Source organism: Passer domesticus, chromosome 1 (assembly GCF_036417665.1).
Source record: "Passer domesticus isolate bPasDom1 chromosome 1, bPasDom1.hap1, whole genome shotgun sequence".
In the NCBI taxonomy this organism is placed as follows: Eukaryota; Metazoa; Chordata; class Aves; order Passeriformes; family Passeridae; genus Passer; species Passer domesticus.
Genome location: NC_087474.1, coordinates 2830033 through 2851217, shown reverse-complemented (window position 1 = coordinate 2851217; position 21185 = coordinate 2830033). Strand labels below are relative to the sequence as shown.

Below are 21185 nucleotides of genomic sequence, written 5' to 3'. Positions count from 1 at the left end.
CTGTGTAATTCTCTGCTTCACACAGGAAACAGCCCAAGGACAGAAACTGCTGGATTCTAACACTGCCTCCCACCAAGGCTCCCTCCATATTGAAGGTAATCTGAGGACCATTTGTTTTATCTTCCGTGAGGAACAAAGAGTCTGTGGAAGTCTGTTGTTGTCTTACTTGAAAGAAGTCTGAAAAAACCCTAACCCCAGATAAACAACTTTTACAAGCATCAGTATCCTGTTCTGCTAAAAATGCATTTACGACACAGTCTTTTAAGTCTGTGCCATTGATCAAATAGTTTACATTTATTATGAATAGAAACCCTGATTATGTTTCTCCATCATTAAAAATGGGCTGAGAACCAACCTTCTAACAAACTTCAGCTGAACTCAGTGGCCTGAAACCAGCAGCTGACTTGGCAACTGAGCTGATCCATGAACTCTCAAGTCTTTGTTTATCTGTCCATTTTCTGTCTATGACAAAAAAAAGTTTGGTGAAACTTGTAGGGAAAAGTCTTGGGTTTTTTGTGATACCAACTCATATGAGTAAGAGACTGGCTTTCAGATTTAAATGTTATCTCTTCTGAAACCTTTTGGAGAGTGAGCATTCAGAATCTCTGACAAGAACATTTTACCTCAACTATAACTCATAGAGAAACTTTCCTACCTACTTCAGGCAATAAGGACAAATTAAACAGTTAATTGCTCATGGAGGATGTGGCCATCTTAGTCCATATCATATTCCCTTTCCATGATTTCAGGTTATCAAAAACCATCCCTGCTTCAATTTAAATCATCTTGTGTTTCTTCCCTTCTCTTTTAGATTAGAGAGGAGAAGATTCATATGAGAGCAACCCAAGGCCACAGTGTTTGTACAAAGGTGACAAGTTTGGATGGTGTTTACAGGAATCAGGTACACACATTCTCAAAACTGTGATATCAGAAATACCTGAATTTCTGCCCTAGAGATGTTTTAGCAACAGTAGAAAGAATCAGACTTACTGATCTCACACCTTAGTAGGAATAAGTCTAAAAAATGCCATTGAATACAGCTGAAATTATGGGGAGTTTTTACACTACCTGCAAATCTCACCCACAGACTCTGCAAGCAAATTTTAGTCTCTCTTTGGATTTAAAATAACCTCCAATTTTCTGAATAGTATCCAAAATTAGATTATTTATTTTGGTAGAAGTTACTCTGGGTTTGACATCATTAGCAAAGAAATATCCATGCCAAGCAGTTCTGAGGATATGAGTAAGTATATGTGTCAAGATAGATTTAAAAATAAAAAGTGATTATACCAGATCGATATTCCAAATCATAACTGTGCAGGGAGAGGAGAAAATAGCAAATCTATTTTTATTTCTTGTCACCCATCAATTATGGCAATAACAATTACTACTTTATGTCTAATCAATTAAATCCATCGGATACACGAAATCTAATAATTTGGGAAAAATACATACCTGTATTTTGAGGCTACACAGAAGCACTGTGACTAACTGAACAGCACAGGAATACTGGTTCTTGTGTTTATTGATTTGTTCCAATTTGGAATCTATTTATTACAAATCTAGAGTTGGCTTCTGTTGCCAAACAGATTTTTGCTTTCTATACATTTTTCATATATTTGTAGCTTTGAATATTGCTAATAAGTGGTTGTAGCTTCTGGTGCTTTTCCTACCCTTTCCCCCTCTTTTTCAGAACAATGAGCTAACCTTCTAACACATGGCTGAAATACTGTTTAGTCTTATTTTCAAGAGGAGAACCTCCAAGAGGACATTTTGTTTTCCAACCAGGATCTGACAAGACAGAAGAAGAAATGGGGCAAAGAAGCCTCTGGACAAACCCCAATGGGGCAGAACACAGGAGAAAATTACCTAACCAACTGCTCTTCCAATTGGATAATATTTGTTAAATATTCTAATTTGTTGAACTTACAAAACCTGTAGAAATCTGATGCTGGGTGTGCCCATAACCATGGGGACACCTGGAAGTTTCCATTAAAGACCTTCCTTTTTTTTTTACTATTTTAACACTGTTGCACGTTTTGGGTTGTGATTTCAGGCAAGAATAGAGAATTTCTGTCTCACTCCTCCTCTGGTTATTTAGCTCTTACAACTATTTCATCTGCTAAGGTTTGCAGGGATAAATAATAAATGATCAGCTGGAGTTTTTTACTGTCACTATGGTCCCTCTCAATTGTTATGTATGTAGCAGAGAAAAAAAAATCACCTGTCAGCATCCTGGGACTGAGATTTGCTTAAGCTGGACTCTAAAATGATCCTGATAGATAAATAATGTACAGTGACCTCCCAAACAGCAAGGCTGGCTGCTCATTATGAGATAATGGGGGTGAGAAGTGTCATGGTTTGATGCCACACCAAAGCTATCAACAGCAAACCTGATCCTCTGACAGCGTGGATAATGCAGTCAGAGGCAGAACTGCTGCCCAGTGCAGTAAACAAAGCTGTGAGCTGTGTTTCAGCCTGTTCCCCGCTCTCCTTTGGTTGCTTGCTGAGAGCAAAGCCAAGGATTTATGCAAACAGGGAAGCACTGTGCACACAGGATGCAGCTCCAGAGGCAGTGAGGGCTCAGCAAGAGATGGAATTGCTGTTTTGTGTGTGCTAAGCCTCTCTCCAAACCATCTCTGTTAAATATTATTTTTAAGTGCCATATATTATCAAAGAGGGATGCATTTAGTGGCAGCTCATCTCCTTTTTTTTGCAAACATTTATCACTCTCTTCCCCTTCCCTCCCCCTCAAACCTTATCCCCCCCTCTTCATCTGTAAAAACAACTATGCTAGGGATCAATTATCCTAAAGCACTAAATCATCAGCAGGACTCCCAGCTGTAAAAACATCTGCATTATATGCTCTGCTTCTTCCTAAGAGACAGAGATGTAATTGATTCCCTCATTCTGGCTTGTTGAGGAGCTTCTGGTTTGTGTTATGCTGGGGGAGTGGGTGGGGGAGGTGGGAGGGAGGCATCTTGCCTCGCTCTAAACTGATTTTTGTTCATGAAACACATGCCTGGACTGAGAAGCAGAGCCCAGACCACTCTGCAGAAAGCAGCTTCACCTCTGTTACCTCCCACAGCCCTTGTCTGCTCTTTTAATATTGCAGGGGTAAATAATTTCCCCTGCAGCAAACCAGGCATTCCTGTGCTCCCAGGAAAGGAAGGATTCATGTGTTAGGGAAGCTGCTGCAGAACTGCCATAGGAAAATTGCTCTGTAAAACCTTTCCCTCTCCCTCCCTGCCTGTAGTTGCCTTAGTGACAAAACTAATGGCCACTGATGCCCCTGCTCCAGTGCAGAGGAGGAAAACAAAGCCATTTGTGTTGTCATTCCAGCACTCTTCTGCAGGTCTTCAGGCTTAAATGTGCTGCTTAAAAGAGCCTGTGAGCCTCAGTCTCTCCATACCTGTGGATTTACCCAGTTACAGCTGACTCGAGGTACAAATGTTCCAGCTTGGCCTTTTCTAGGGGACTCAGTGCTTTCAGAGCAAAAAAAATCTAAAAATCACAGAAAAATCTAAAAAAAAAAATTGAATCTAAAAAAAATCTAAAAAAAATATGACAATGGTTTGGGTGGGAAGGGACCTTAAAATGTCTTGTTCCAACCCCTGCCATGGTCAGGGACACCTTCCCCAAAAACAGCAAGGACAGTGTCAAATCTGAATTCCCTGAGTGCTGTGGGTATAATTACTGTGGGTAAATATATCCACTTTCCCTTCAAAACACTCTAATTCCCACTGTCCATTTTCTAATCCTACTGGGCAGATTTCTTTCAGGAACATTTGCCTTGGGAAAATAAACCCCAATTCAGATGAAAGCATTATTTTGTTAAAATCAGCACTCGCGTGATATTCTGACAATATTTCAGCCCAGATGTAAACCACAGCCTTGTGGTGGCTACTGAGAGGAAAATGAACTCCATCCCAGTCAGAACCTGCACAAGGCATGGGAGTACCACAGTGAAAAGGCAGACTGAGGTTCAGATCTCTCCTCTGAGCCACACCTTGGGAACAGCTGCTTCAAGGCACTGAGTAAATCCATTATAAGCCCACACAGGTGGAAAATTAGGTACATCTATCTTTCACAGCAAAAATAAAAAGACTGCTGGGTTTGTAGTCTATGAGTTTTACTGTCACCTTCACTTAGATCTAATGGGTTGTTTCTGCACATAAATTACTAGCACTGTTCTTTTTCTCTCTTTATTTTTTTCTTTTCCCTTGGGATGTCTATGCCTGGGAAGAGCAGAGATGATCAGGAATGTTTCCTTCCATGATGAACTTCACTGTACTGCTCCATGATGCACAGTGACTTACCCACCTCCTCCCTCACTCCTGAGACTTCTTCTTTGAAGAAGTAATTTTCAGGGAGAACAAATATCTATGGGAATAAATCGCACAGGACTCAGTTTTCTTCATGGTGGAAAAAGGCCTCCTTTTTATTAACATAACTTCTTTTTATACAGTTTTACAGACCTCATGTGGGACTCCAATTGGTCAGTAGTTTTCTTGCTAATTACTTTATTGGTCATTAACAAGTTGTTATTCTATATTGGTCACTCAAATGCTCAGTGTGTACGTGTAAGGAAGGTTGGTTCTGAGAGATAATTTTCATTTTTCTAATGGTGTAAAAACAGTTTATACACATGCCAGTTGTTTTTTGCCTAGGAATAGATTGTTATGTTAATGAACTGCTCACACCAGGATTGCTTTCACACGGGAATTTGCAAAATTCCAACTTTGACAAGGCCAGCCACTGATTCCAGGAGAGCAGGCCTGATTTTACGAAGCCTCTCTTTATGATTTTCCTACTTTACTACAACAAATATCTCCTTCTCTGGACCTGCAGGGAGGTGATCCTCTGCAAAGTGCTCCAGGTGTCAGCAGGGAGGTTGGACTGGATGATCTCCAGAGGTCCCTTCCAACCCCAGCCACTCTGGGACTCCTTGGAAGGTCCCTCAAGATGGTTTAATGGGAATCCTCAATTTCAGAGGAGACAGAAACGCATGGCTGATTTAAAAATATATCTTTTTAATGGATTTTCTCATTAAGGACCAAATTCAGTCCTTCAGGGTCACTGATATCAGAATAATTCAGACCTTAATTCAGGGAAAGGGGGTAGAACCTTCACACTTTCACTACTCAGATATTGGGAGAGTCAGAAGACAAAACACCTGGAGAAATTAAAATGCCAAAACAGAACATGTTTCTATGCTATTTAAAAATATCTCACCTGAAGAAACACTTATAAAAATGGTTTTTCAAGTGCACCTATATTTTTAAAAATGTTATTTTAGAATTAACTATCTCATGGAGTTAGAGTGCAGCTATAGGAGCAACAATGTGGGGCACCAAAAATCTGCTTCACTAAGAGGAAAGAATTTTAGACTTATTTTAGAATTTTAGACTTACTTTAAAAACTTTATTGTTTTTAAAAGTTCCATTTTCAGTGTCAGGAATGCCAACATCCTTGTTCTCTCCTGCACTGAATCTATGAAGTGAAAGATAATGGAATGTAATCTGTAGTAACTTTCACAAAAGACAACCTGGGTAAAGATTTGAAAGTAATGAATTTACTTCAGCAAACAAGCAAAATTTTGTCATTGCTAAGACAAAATAAAAGAAGTAAAAAAGTAAAAAATGCATATTTTATTAAGTAACACAGATCTCAGACCCTTTGGGATCATACCTATAACCCATGGTTACTTAGGAGTTCCAGCCCCAAAACAGAATTTTATTTTTTTGAATGGTACAAGGTTCAACACAGAAGGAATATTTATTTATCTTTTATAATCTTAGCGGGAATAGTTTGAAATCTCAGTGTTAAGAGGCTGAATTACCAAGAGGTGTTTTATTCATACATCTTCAGAGGCAAGAGTACTTTCAGCAGCAAGGTTATTCCACCACCCTGATTTCTCACCACATTTTAAAGCAAGATTTCCTTGGAAAATTGCTTAGATCCACTGATTTTCTCTTCTTTTCTTAGTTACTCTCTGATGACAATTATCAATCCTCCTAGCTCTTATCAGCATTAACAGCTGCCTGTCCCTGACTTATATTGTTATTCTTAGTTAATCTTCCTGGCTGGGATTTTCAAAGATAATAAACTGCATCTAAACATATTTGGGGAAAGAATGGGGGTGGAAATAATCAAAAGAACAGATAATTTTTACATATCTCAGTTACCCTGCTGTGGTGAAGCAACAAAACAAATCAATGACATTCGAAATTAGGTGGGAATTATTCTAAGACACTTTGCAAGCTTCTATCTTTAAAATACCAGTTATTTATTCCATGTTTGCTGTCTGATAGGGTGGTGAATTAATGCCTGAATAAATGAGGGAGCAGAAGGAAGTTCAGCTGGCTTTTCCACCTGGGATCATGGTCTCACTGCTTGGAGAGTAAAGTTTGATTCCATTTTCCAGGCTAAAAAATTTACTTCAGAGTACTAGTAGTAGGAGCAGAAATGTTAAGGAGCCAAAACTAGATTTTAAGCAGAACATGACACTGACTCCTTCACTGTGTGATAACTGTATTAAACATGACCTAAAAAATAGCCCCAAATATCAAAATCCCAATATATTACAACAGACAAGGTCCATGTGATTTTTAGTTAATGTTCAGCTTCAAATGTAGAGAAGAGATAAAAATTCTAAGTATAAGCTAATCCTGATTTTTTTTTTTATTCTTGGATTATGCAAATGTAGCAAAAAAAGACTAATCAAAATTGAATTATAGTATAATACAGACATGGAAATGGAAGACATCTGACAAGCAACAGGTATAAAATACCCCAGGCTTGGATGATCTCCACTGACCTCTTCCTTATTCCATTTTCCGTTTGTCAGGTTTGAACAATGAGGGGAAAATGTGTTGTTAAGAAGTTCCCTAAGAATGTTTGGAAACCTATCCTGATCCCAGTTATTTCACTTAAAGGATTTAGTAAAAGTTAATAGCCATTGTCTCTGTATTGTGCCTCTTACTGTTCCATATAGAACATGACAGCACCTCTGACAGCTCCCAGGCTTGAAATCTCTTTTGTGTATTAAGAAAAAAAAATTAAATACTGAGAATAAGTGAGTTGAAAGTGAAGGAAAAAGAAAACCCTCTTGTTATTTTTCTCTTTTCCATAATCCAGTCACCTGTTGTAGCTGCTGTTTTCCCTTGCAGGGCTATCTGCAGGTTGAATTTATTGTCACAAATTCCCATCTCAGAATCTGAGAGGATATAATTTTGTAAGCTGTTTATTACAGCCTTAAGCTTTTCAAATTATGCTAAAAAATCAAACCCTGGAGACCCAGAATGAGAAGGAGGATGTTTTATATCCAAGAAGTGACTCAGTGTGCAGTCTCTAATGTTTTTGCATTACACCAAACAACATTTCCTGCTGCATGTTCTCTGAGGAAAGATTCAAATTTAGGGATTTGTTTAGTTTTTAATATAGACTTCAGTGACATCTGTGAGACAAATATTAAATTATTCCTTTGTGGGATGTACAAGACAAATTTGTGCTGAGAACAAAATAACCAAAAAATAATTTATAACCTCATGTAAATATTAAATGTTAGATTTTCTGGTGATTGAAGAGGAAAACATGGTTACAATATATGTGTAATATACATATAATGAACAAAGGATAACTCAATATAAAAAAATGAACAAAACCTACTTATAATTAAATAAAAAAGGCTCACATAGATGGCAGCAAGTTGATACCTTCATTCTGATAAAGCTGAATTCCACCCTCAGGGGAAAACAACCCAAAAATTTATTTTCATCTGAATTCCAAGAGGTTTCCACAGTCTAACTATTTTAAAACAAACTGGGAGCAATTAACCAAAAATAAAAGTACCTAAAGGAAGGATACTGGTACAGAATGCTCTTTATAAATTTTTGAGTAGAAACCTGTTGGAGAACCAGTCAGAGAAATCCCTGGACTATGCTCCACAGGATGTAAAAGTAGATGATTTATAAAAATCTGATTTTTGATTTATGAGGGGGAAGTTAGTGATGACATCAGTGACTACAGTGGGAGAATTAGTACAATAATAGGAACTCCAGTAAATCACCCTCCAGGAATAAATGAGCCCATCATTTCTGACCACACCAATGAATCACCAGATTGCACTGGAGGCATTGTGCTGCTGAAAAGCCAAAAACCACATCCATTTTTAGATGTGGTACACAACAAATTCTGATCTTTTATTTTTATTAACAACTTTGGGCCTTCCTTTTGTGTGTGACACATAAAATGGTGAGGGATGTATCAGCTCTCTAGAACTGACACCCTTGGCCTCTGGACTTGGATTAAATAAGTCAGGTTTTGCAAGTGGTGTCTGGAACAAGTTTCTTTTATCTGTGGAAGAGCTTCAGGGCATCCTGTGACTCCTGAGAGCCAGACAGAGTCATTCATCCCAAACTGAAGTCAATAATTGATGTAGTAGGACAAGGGGAATGGCTTTAAACTGACAGAGAGTGGGATTTGATGAGCTATTTGGAAGAAATTCTTGGCTGTGAGGATGGGCAGGCCCTAGCACAGGGTGCCCAGAGAAGCTGTGGCTGCCCCTGGATCCCTGGAAGTGTCCAAAGCCAGGTTGCACAGGGCTTGGAACAACCTGAGACAGTGGAAATGGAGTTTTAAAATCCTCCCAACCCAAACCTCTCTGTGATTTTTAGAGCTATCCAGAGAAGGGCATTCACCCCCAAACTGCTGTAATTCCCAATGAATTATTCTGCCTGGGATTGTCTCTGCTACAAGTATCCAAACCTGATCCTTCTCTATGAGTCTTCTTCCTATGCTCACATGGCAAATGATTTCTAGCACAACCTTTATTGCACGTGGTTTTCCAAAGATAAACTGTTAATCTATGAGAAATACAACATTCCCATGGATTTGTGATTTCTCCAGCCAGAACCAGAGCTCTGCCCATCTCTGTTCTTGGCAGAAGTCACCTTTGTTTGCTGCTGCCCTGTTTGATGGCTCCATCCAGACCACACATAACAATCAGCACTTCTGAGGCTCCACAGCCAGGCTAAAGCCATATTAATAATTGAGATGGGCCAGAGAACATTTACTAGCTCTGATCCATGAAAACTCTGAGCTTTCAAAATAGGATCAAGTGCCTGCATGGATAAATGGGAATGCTCCTTTGCTTGTGGCAACTTCTGCACCATGCCTGGGAATTATTGGGGAGGATAAATTGATTTAACATATTTGCTAGGTGGTGCCTTGGTCACTGTTCTGGCTGCTTTATTTATTATTTGAGATGTTTACCCAATTATAATTTAGATAATTGTAAAGAGAATAAATGTAAGATTTGCTGGAGGTTTGCAATATGACCAGGAATTCTCTAGATATTGAATTTTTGTCTAAATGAACATATAAGGACAGCTGTGGGCTCAGATCATGATTTATTCAATAGAGGAGGGGATGAGGGTATTGCTTCAAGACCAGACATCAATTAGGTGAGCTGAATAAACTTTCTGACAGCCTTTTTCTCCTCTGCATGAAAAGTGAGGCTGATCCTCTGGGTTAAAGCCAAGCCCATTGTTCAGTGGATGAATTTTATTTATGCAGATTTTTATAAGTTCTAATAATCTTTTATTTATGCTCCTCTGCCTCTAAACTGTTTCTTGGAGCTTTGCATGCAGAATTGAAATAACCTCATTTTTCTCTTGTCTAAAAGACAGATGTCTTAAGAAAGACTCCAGGGTGCCTGGAGAGACATGAACATTTCACTCTCGAGACAATAATGATATAAGGCTGGTGCATCTGCAGTGAGCAGCTCCCCAGTGCTTCCCCAGGGGAGCAAAACCTGCCTGGTGCCCTTTATTCTGATTTTCAAGGGCTGCCTGGGTAGCTGTTAATGGGGGATGTTGGCTGAAGGGGAAAATAGTCCTAAATAAATCTTCCTCAGGTTATTCTTGGTGTGCAAGTGCATAATAAGGAGGGCACCCAAATCCTGGAGGGGTATTTGGGTCAAAGAAGACATCCCATAATTCATCCTGATCCTGAACAGAGGCCAGGGGATGTAACAGGTGGGGCTGTGCAACAAGGCACAGAGCAGGTTTTTAAAAAGTAATAATTAATGAACCTTCAAGAGGAATGCAGGATATCTGAACAGAAAGCTCATGAAGAAGAATTTGGGTAAATTTTGAGTTCTCCTTTCATAACCTCCTACCTGCAGTGTGTTTGGCAGATGTGCACCTTTGGCAGATGTTCACAAGCATAGCCCACGTTCTGAATATTCACCTTCCACTACATTTATGGCTCTGAATATCAAAGTCCTTAACCTCAGTGCTCTGACTATTGGCCATCCTACCAAATTCCAAAAGCCTTTTTCATTTAAAATGGGATTAAGGTCTTCTCTTCCCATCATATATTTCTGATTTGCTCTCTTTGGTGGTTTTGATGCCTTGTGAAGGCTGAGCTAGAGCAGAGACCGGACAAAGTTAAAAAATAAAGCAGGGATTTATTAAAAGGCCTCAATGGATCCACCTTGGGCAGCACCAGAGCCCAGCCAGGGCTGCACCCAAGATGAACCCAAATGGTCCCAAAATGCACGAGCGCTGCCGGGGTCTCTCCCTGGGCTCAGCTCTGCTCCATGTGCACATTGCAGTTCAGTGTCCAATCCCAGCTGCAGCCCCTGCAGTCCCATCCTGCTTGTTTTTCTCTCTGCAGCCCACGGGGTTTGTGCTCTTGGGGCTGAGATTTGATCATTTGTCCTTGGTGCCCAGCTGGAGCAGGAATTGTTTTGTCTCCCTGCTCTGTGCAGAGAGCTCACCATCCCCTGATGTGAAGCCCAGACCCACACACTAAAGCAGTACAGAATCTGAAAATATAAAGCTAAAACCTGAGATATTGGGATGTCTGTCCAGGATGGACAGGGGCAGCCATAATCCCATTTTCATTCCCTGTCACCTGTTTATTCACCCATTATCATGGAAGGTTTGCTGTTTGAGTTTCGATTTTTCTGTAATGTGGCACAGTAATTTGTAGCTCTCCCTTGAGTCATTGATTATAATTTTTAACACCATCTCCACTCCTTTACTGAGGCTGCTAACACGAGTTATTGCAGTTAAGAGCAAAGCTTTCTCCTATGAAATGTGTCATCAGATTTGTAAAAGCTATTACTGGGAGATGTATTCATATGCCTGCACTGGTGCCAAGCACCTAATGATCTTTTGGGAAAAATAAAAATTAAAAGAAGAAAAAGTTGAAGGAAGATTAGAGGCAAGTAATAATTTTTCTTTTTCATTTTCAACAATCCAGTTTCTAAAAAAAGAAAAATCTTTTCTACTTTGTATTTAGCTACAGGTAGATATGATGAGATAATTTGAAATAATTTCATTTAAGCATAATCAAGGCAATCTCTTCTGAAAAGTGAACTCTTTTTTGTCATCATAATTTCAGAGTCTACAATTTCCAAATCCATTGCTGGTGACACTGTAGAGTCTTCTAATAGGATTGTATTTGCACAGCATAAGAATGGATTTCACATGGATTATTATTTTCATCATACACAGCTCAGCTGTTCTCCAGGATATTCCAGTTCTTTGGTCATTCCAGAGATCCATCCATCCTTTTAAATTAACAAATAAAATATCAATGGGAAAAAGTGAGTGAGCAAAGTAAATAAAATTTATTTATGACTTCTAAATGGCCTTTTTTTTCTTCTTTTTTTCCCCTTTTATCACAGGAGGCTGCAAGTAATGGGCACCACTTGAGACTTCCAAGCCCATCGATCACTTCCTTAAACGTCTCCTCTGGTGCTGCTCAGGATTTGTGGCAGCCTGGAAGTGCTGATGGGTAAATACCTGGCTCTAAAGACAACTGAGCACTAAAAGGCTCATTTCTTACATTTCAATGCATATTTCAAAGCATGACACCATGCTTTTCTGCATTAAAAAAGCCTTGAAATAATCTAGATTAGTGCAGCTCTTAGCGCTTCCTGTTATTATTCATAAATATGGAAGGGCAAATAATGGGAGTCTCCCTTCCTAATTAAAGTTTTACTATTTCTTAGTATATAAGAAATAAATATTTAGATATAAAATATCTAAATAGTAATATATAAATATATAAATATATATTTATATGTATACATTAATTATTGATATATAAATATTAATATACATGTATATTACATTATACATACATTTGTACATGTACAATATATGTAAAATTAATATGTATAAGTTTCTTGTTAATATAATATATTAATTATATTATATATAAATATAGATATAATATATAAATTAATATATTAATATATAAATATAGATAATTATATTAATATATAAATATAGATAAATAAAATAAAGATACATAAATATAATTTTGTAACATATAACATTATATAATAGTAGATTGATATAACATATTAATATATTATATTATTATATTAATATTAATTGTATATAAGAAAAAATATATTATACATTATATAATATGTTATAATATATAAGATTATAATATATTCTAATATTTTATATTATAAAAATAAATTTCTTAATCAATAGAACTGGGTCTTAATTTAACTCTTGTGCTCCTGTCTCAGAGCTTTACAGCAAGTTTCTGAAGCAGTGGGATTTGCATTTTAGCTAAAATTCATGGACTCTGACATGTAAATTTAAAAATAATATTTTTTTGTGAATTTCTTTCTCTGTAACTTCAAAATGTCATTTTTTTTCTTTTGTTTCCTGTAGAAAAGGTATGTTTCCTGCTGTGGTAATTTTGCCAGGCTCTGGGAATACAGTTTGCATTGACAAACAACAGAGCAGAAATAATAAGTGAGAAACATTATTTGGTTTTATTGTTAGGCTTTTTTGCTTGTTTCTTTTTTTCCTTACTGTTTTATTTGTTGGTCAATAGGCAGGAAAAAATTGGCTTTTTTGGGATTTTTTTTGTTTTGTTTTTTTTGGTTGGTTTTGGTTTAGTTTTTGGGTTTTTTTTTTTTTTGGTTTTGTGTTTGTTTTGGTTTGGGGCTTTTTGTTGTTTCGGCATGTTTTTGTTGTTGTTGCTTATTTGTTTTCTTGGGGCTTTTAATTTTTTTACTGTTGTGGGATATTTAAATTTTTTTTTCCATTTCTTTTGGGTTTATCCCTCCAGGACATCCCATTGAAGTTGAACCCTACTCTGCCCGTGGCCACTGGAGATCTTTGCTCCAGGGCAGGGCACCCACTGATGGAACAGCTTTTAAACACCTCAAGAAGATTTTAATAATACCCAAATCTCGGATAATTTGTACTGTCAGAAAATCCACCTGTAGCCTTTACAGGACCTATTTAAATCTTATCAAATATTCAGCAAATGATGGTGCAAAAACCACCAGTGGAGGGGGAAACAATAATTCTCCACATGAGCTCAGATATCAAGTGGGTATCAGTGGGGCCTGCACTGCTCTTGCCAGCAAGATTTTAAGTATTTCTGATTTATCTGGAGCAGGATTAATCCAGCACCAAGGTGTAACTTGGGCCAAATAAGTGAAGATTCAGGCTTATTCCTGGAAAAGAAAATAAAATTATAGGCAGGAGAAATGTTTTGATTTGTCCATAACAATTTTCATTAGTTAGCTTCCACGTCAATTTTGGTACCTCACTGAGCTGAACTGTTATAAAATCAAGATAAAATATTGATAAATAAATAATGAATAAATTAAGTCATTAAATAATTAATAAAATGTTTCCCCAGCAGGAAGTGAAAGTTCACAATGGAGCTGGAATGACCTTCACAAAGGATGTGAACCCAGCCATGAAACACCTGAACTTTTCACAAGACTTTTTTTTTTCCAGTTACCACTCTGTGGTGTTTTAGCCATCATTTGCATTTTATTCTCCATGGCACCTTGAAATAGGGTAATTAACCTGATTTTCCAGCTAAATTTAGTGCAGATAATTAAATTTTGCATCTCCAAACTTCCCCCCTAACATTAATTACAGAGCTTTACATTTGTTGCTACTGATGGAGTGTTAAGATGATGTTGTGGAAGTCCGGGGATGGTTTGCACTGAAATATTGTCTTTAATTCAGCTCTGAACAAACTGAGTGCAGCTGATCTGCACCAACTGCTGCTCTCACATTAACCTTATGAAGCAATAAAGAGGCCCTGAATAATTTATACCCAGAGGGGGATTGCACAGCTCTCCTGGAGCCAAATGGGATGAGCATGGGAATCACCCTGGCAGGGTCATTCAACAACCCTCAAAGGAATCCTGAAAAACCAAGAGCATCTCTCTTAGGAGCTGGCAGAGCTCCTCAGATGAAATATTGAAATAAGAGGGGGAAATAAAACAATTTGTGCCTCCACAGCAGTGTTCTAGAAAGTGGCTGTGAGTAGGTGAAAGTACCCAGAGCCACGTGTGCAGGAGGAATTTCTTAGCCAAGGAAAACAACTTGGGTGTTTGCTGTCAAATATTCAGCAATTTGGTAAGTAAATTGCTTTCTGAAAATCTCATTTAAAAGCAAGCTGCCACTAACAAGATGAGAGTATTAATATTAACAGGGGATTGCTGTAACTTTTAGAGAGTAGTGGAAGATTTTATTTCCATTTTTTCATGATAGTGGAGAGCATCAGGGTACCATGACTCTGGTTAATGTATGATAAGGGGGAAAACACTATTCAGTGCTCTTCATCATCCTATGAATTGAACAGATTATTCTGTTCTTTGCAGATTCCTTTGGCTTTTTCAGAGGTGGTGAATATGAAATCTGGAAGAAAAGCTTGTTACATGTTTTTGTTATTTACAGAAAAAAAAACAAAACCTGACTAGTGAATTTTTTCAAATGCTGAAAGTAGAATTAACTGTGGATCTCACGGATAATGATTCAATTCCTAGCATTTTGGTGTTTTCTGAGGGAAGTTAGAGAGCTCCTTGGAGGCTTTTCTTGCTTTGTTTTTCTTGTTCATTAGTGAAAAAAGGAATGTGAAAATTGTCAGTCCTTTCTGGCCTTTTTTTTCCTCCAAGCTGAAAAACATTTTAAAGGGAAGGGCTGAAGAGGCAATCTGCTACAACTGAATCAAAGAATGATTATTGTATCAAACCTCTGACCACCACAATGTTTTTTTTTCCAAATTAAATAGCATCATCTGCATATCAGGGCACATTCTTCAGTGTGCGAAATGATGAAGTGAAATGATGCCAGGAGTTCATAAATCCACCCTATAAAAGAGAGGTGTCTCAAGCTGTGCCGTAGCCCTGTGCCTGCCCAGTTGAAAAAGTCCTAAAATCTTTAGAAATATTTAGGTCCTTAACCATTAAGTGTCAGTTTGAGATATGATTTAGATGCTTGATCATAAAAACCTGGTGCAATTTCAGATGTTCTGCCATCTCCAGGCTGGCCTCTCCAGCAGGGGACAGGTTTTAGTACCAGATCCATCAGTACTGGGATGCCTTGGTGTCCCGGGGAATCAGAACTGAGACTTTGTGTCAGTGCTCAGGCAGGTAAATCCACCTCCTAGAATTGAAATATTCCTCCATAAATTTAGCTTTTTACACTGTCTATTACCTGTGTAAGTTTTCCTGTGTGAGGTGTTATACTGAGATTTTTGTAAAGTGAAACCCACCCCAATATCTTGGTGATGATTCCTACCTTTACATCCCTGTCAAGGCTGGACCTAAGTAACAAACCTTGAAATCAATGTGACAATCTGTCACAGAGCAGGGAAGTGACATCTAAATTCCATTGTTAATGCTCAAGGTGTTGGATTAAATTATTTTCTCCACAACTCCCTCATTGCTGGCTCCCTTCTGACATAAACCACCAGGCAAAGATTCAGGCGCAGATGACAAAGTCAGTTTTTGCTGACTTAATCCTTGTCTTGACCAGTTGCTGAAATTTTAATAGGCATGTTTCCATGTCAGAAGTACACACATCCTCCTAAATTAATTTCATCCCCTTTTTTACATAACTGGCAAAATAAGCCTTACTTAAAGACCCATCATTTTCAGAAGTGACCTGAAGTCCCACTTTTTCCTGTTTATTCTTCACTCAGCTTATGACATGAGCTGTGTCTAAGATTATATTGAACATGAAAGAATAGATTAAAGATGAAATATTAGAACAGAAATTGGGGTGCCTATTATGGTATTTTGTGCTGTCTAGGCCATGCTATCCTTTATTCAGCTACATGATGACATAAAACGAGGATTTTAAAACCCTCTATTGCATTGACAGATCTTTATATCTCTTATTTTCCATTCAGATTTGTGTCAGCTAGTAAAGAACTGCCATCCTCAAAAATGCTATTTAAAGTGATTTTACTAGGGAGGGTAAAAGCTTGTTCATCTCAGAAATAAACATGTACTAGATGTGGTTGAAATAATATCTATATACATTCCTTTAAAAATTGCTTGATAAAAATAGCCATTTCCCTTCAATTGTTCAGCCAGATAATGGTGTGAAGTTGCACATGAAAAAAGGCTCAACAGAGCCTGCAAAGATTAAAAATAAAGGAACTTTTTCTCCAAAATCATACAAAATTTTCGTCATGGTTATTATATTAGGAAAGTGGGAAGATGCTTTTCCTGGCTGAACACATCCAGTGCTCTCCAGAATCTTTAAGTCCATACTATTTTTCTGTAGTATGGATACTTTTGGGCTACTGTGCTTGTTTTTGTTTTGTGGGGTTAATGTGGGGGTTTTTGGTTTGGTTTTTTCTTTTGGTTTTGTGGTGTTTGTTTGTCTCAGCTGTACACACTGATTTTATTGATGTAGTCACTTTTGATTTTGCAGCCAGCCTCACTGACTGGTTTAGTTACACATTCAAATAGCAAAATCCGACTACAGAGGAATCCAGGGAAGCTTCTTCAGTCTGGAAGGAAGACAGAAACACAGGTTCAGTGTTGTGTTACAGCAATCATGTCAAAGCAGCACAACCAGAGGGACACAGAATTAGACTACAAAGAAGACAAATGAAACCCCTCATAAGTGACTAGAGGTAATTCCTATTTTTTCCATTGCATTTGGGTCCAGGTTTATGCTGTTACACCTGTGAAAATAAGTATATATGGAGCAGTATGCTAGTATAGTGGCAATAAACCACGTTACAGCCAAACCTTTTGCTCTTCTCCATATGAAATTTGATTTTAAATTGTATTTCAAGATTAGACTGAGAGTATATGTTCTGTATTTATATCATATTCTTATAAAAATCCTCAGTTTTTTGGAGAAACATGTTCTCAGTTACATATCAGCATTTTTTGAAGAGGAAGAAAATCCACTTGGGAAATTTCCAGCCTTCTCTAATCAAGCACTCATCATTAGAAGAACAACTTGAAATACTTGGAAGGCCTTGAATCCCAGCCCTGCTCAGGCTTGGGGATAACTCCAAACATCATTTAAAATCTAATTTCTATTCAAAACCTAAACATGTGTGTCATCTGTTTTATAAGGTTCCTTTTACAGCCAAGCAAAAAGAAGAAAGAAAGAGAAAGGTAGATTCCTGCTACCTCTAGAAGGAATTTTTCTGTAGAAATCATAAATAAATGTTTTAAGATGGATGAATCACTGCCTGTAAGTCTCTGTCTCTCCTTACAGACCACTGAGGGTACCTAAGAGTTTAATTTTAATTAATTTGGTTAGTTTATGATTGCTAAAACCAGCAAGATTCTTCTCAAAATATTTGTCTATTACTTATTTTCTAGCTCCTTCTGTTTTCACATGGTCCTATTGAACCCTCTAGAAATATAACCACCAGCATCTTGTTACACCCAAAATCCCCACTATTGGTGCTCTTTACATTCCAATCTGTTCCAGTAGGAAGCTTGATTTGATTCCCCAAGCAAACGGGTGGCTTATTTCTGGTTGCCTGATAAAAAACTTCATGCAACTTGCCTTACACATCACCACTGCAGCTCTTCCATTTCTGTTTCACTGCAGAATGCCTTAAAATGCCCCCTCAATCCAGATCTTCTGGAAGCTTCATCTAAAAGTGCAGTCCCTCCTTCAACACTTCCCATTCCTTCTGATTCATTAGCATAATTGGGTAGTGATGACTGACTAATGAGTACTTATCAAGAATTTCCTATAGCATATCTTGCTGCTAATTTTGCGAATATCAAGGACACAGCTATCCAGTGTGCATCGAGAGTCTGTGTATGGAAATCAGAAATGCAGGGTTCTCACACGAATAAGAAAATTATAGTTATCCACTAAGGCTTCTCCTTCTTTTTTTTTTTCCCTACTGAACTGTTTTCTTCAGACAAAAACCCTTTGTTTTTCAAAAAAACCACACCATGATTATTAAAGGATACCATGAATAATATTGACACCCCCAAAATTTTCCATATATATATATATATATATAACAACAGGAATGGTAAATAAATGAATAAGATGTGAGTCAACTTAACTGGTTATGCAGAAATGCAAATCTTTCTTGTATCCCAGCTCAGGTAGTCCATAATTTACAGTGGAATGCAGACATAATTCCAAAGAACATAGATGTGATTTATCTGCTATAATGAGGGGTTTTATTTTCCAGCAGAAGTCGTTCCTGTCCATCCATGATCAAGGAGTCGAATTTAGTTTCTCATTACTGATCTAAACTCCAAGGAGATGCACAAAATATGTTCTGTAAATCACACCTTATAAGCATTTTTTCATTTGACTATCAAATAACAGGTAGTGTGAGTCAGACCTTCCTTAATCAGAGACCCAACTGCACAGTGCAAGGGCAAAGATGGATGGGGCTGTGGTTTAGCCCAGGGGAAATTAAACAAAAAAAAAAAATCTGTGGTGAGTTGGCATTGTGGATGCCAGGTACCCACCAAGCCACTCCATCACTCCCCTCCTCAGCAGAACAGAGAGGGAGAAAACAAGATGGAAAAGTCCTTTTGGGTCAAGAGGAAGCCTGTTTAACAAAGCAAAAGCAAAAGCTGTGTGTGGTCCAAAGGAAAATGAAATATATATTATCTGCTTCCCATCAGCAGATGGAGAATATCCAATCTCTTCCCAGGACATAGAGTATGTTGTTTCAGAAGACAAAGCTCATAATTAGGAGTATCCCACTTCCTCCTCCTTTTTCTTGGCTTTTATATGAAGTTCTGGCAGCCAGACAAGGTCAAGCCACTGCAGGTCTTCATCTGTGTGAAAGACAGGGAACCAAAGACAGGGATTCTTGGGATCCTTTCCTTGACAGAGTGGTTGTGGAGTTGGACCCTTCCTGGCATTTTTTTATAATAACTTGTCTATATTTCATCTCCCTCTAAATCACATTCACGCTGACATCTCAAAGAGCATATTCAAAAAAGTAGAATTCCTTCCAAAGTTTCCAGAGCATGCCAGGTGTAGAGGAGAAACAGATTGCTCTGAGTCCAGATTCTTTTAAAAATAACTCTTCAAATTTTCTACAAAGAGAAGAGGATGTTGCCTGGAAGCACGTCCCACCCTAGTCCTTATCTGCCCTTCACTGTAAAATGATTGCAATAACCTGGAATCTGTTCTGCATCATAAAACTGGTTAAAAGAATGATGCTTATAATGAGCTTTTAGCATGTTGCCTCCCACAGCCTCATTTGAGTTTATCACTGCCTTGTTTCCTGCTGGACATGAGTCATCCCGGCAAGTCATCAAGCAAATCATTCCAGATTCCTCTCCAAACATCAATTAAAAGTTGTCTTGCCATCAGTATGCACCCCAAAGAGTACCCACAAAGAAACAAACTTATACATAGATGTGACTGCTCCGACTAGCTCAAGTATTTTGCATTTTACTTCATGGGAGCTGTGTTTTTATCCACGTGTAGGGTGCTCCAAGTAAGCCAGGACCTTCTTAATCCAAGCCTTACCAGGAACTTCTTTCAGTCTAGAATGACATTGGCAGCTTCGCAAAACCAAACAAGGTCATGGCAGATCATTTCCATTTGCCAAATACACCTTTCAACAGAATCCTGGGCTCTGGGCAGCAGCTGAAAACTGTGTTCACACCGGGGGTGTGAACTGGATTTGTGCAGCTGTCAGGGATGTTGTCACTTCTGAGTGACAGGTGCGTGTCAGGTGGTTTGCAATGATTCTTTGGGCAAACAAATCATCCCTTCAGGTCTCCTGAAGTTTTAAAGCTTTCAGTGCCAGTTTTTATTTATTTTGGGGGCTGGCAGAACAGGGATCTTCCAAAAATGCAGATTTTTTCACTCAATGGTCCTTTCTTTTCCTGTCATTTAATGACAGTCCCTTAGGAGTCTTCTCAGTTTGGAGGCAGGTTCAGAGCCCTCCACAGTGACTTTACACATTTTGCACCCCTTCCTCCTCAAACTGAGAGCAAACTGTGCTTGCATATCAATAGAAAACAAATTTCTATCGTCAGGATTGTGAAGGTGGTAAATTCCATTTCCTTCTGCTGTGTGGAGGTAAAGACCTGAGGAAACCACATCTAGTCAACTGCTCCTGATGGTCTTCAGGTAATTAGCCATGACTGGAATCAACAATCTAAACTCAGAACTTATGTGGAGAGATTCACCTCCCTGATCTTCTGTCAGCTATTCTCTTTCTGGTTACATGACTTGTTTTTAGTTTTTTGGTTTGGGTTTTCTTTTTGTGATAGAGTCTGGTTTTGTCACTGATTTGGACATGGGGTCTGGGCAACATTTCTAAGATCTTGGCATAAAAAGCTTTTCCTGTACAGGATGAGTGATCAGTCCCCGATACCCTCATTAATGCTCATGGTTGATGCATTTTGTAAATTGAGGATTTGGGGGTTTTCTGCAGTGGGACTCTCTTAATCTTCAGTTTTGTGTGTACATCATGGTTTCAAGAAAGGCACAGAGATTTCTAAGCTGGAGGAAATCAAGAACCAAACTTGATATGATAACTCAGCCACCACACCACAGCACCCCAGCTAATTAGTTCCACAGAGAAACAGGATTAATTAGCCCAGATGCATCATCACCCTAGTTAAACTTTAGAGTTTGGGCAGCTCCAAACACCTTGTTCTGCACTCCACCAGTGTGGAACACAAGCACAAGGACATTCTCTTGCTCAGGAGCCCAGTGGGTGCCTTGCATAATTGAATTTACAGCAGACCCAACAGTCTAGCGAGTCAGGACGCCAAATAAAACAGAGTGGGCTGGCAGTATTAATTCATGGGTGTTCTGAATTAATGGAGAGATTTTTGCAGCTTTTTTAATAGCACAAAATTATAAAAGAACCAGCAATTGGCACAGTAAAATTTTATGTGTTAATAACTT

At 38.2% G+C, this 21185-nt stretch overlaps 1 long non-coding RNA gene across 1 annotated transcript; it reads left to right on the top strand.

Moving 5' to 3' along the window:
* Window positions 1-2393: 2393 nt before the first annotated feature.
* Window positions 2394-3977, top strand: LOC135286823 (uncharacterized). Its single transcript, XR_010350851.1, has 3 exons — window positions 2394-2461; window positions 3343-3444; window positions 3875-3977. It is a non-coding gene; the product is annotated as an uncharacterized LOC135286823 (long non-coding RNA).
* Window positions 3978-21185: the final 17208 nt, after the last annotated feature.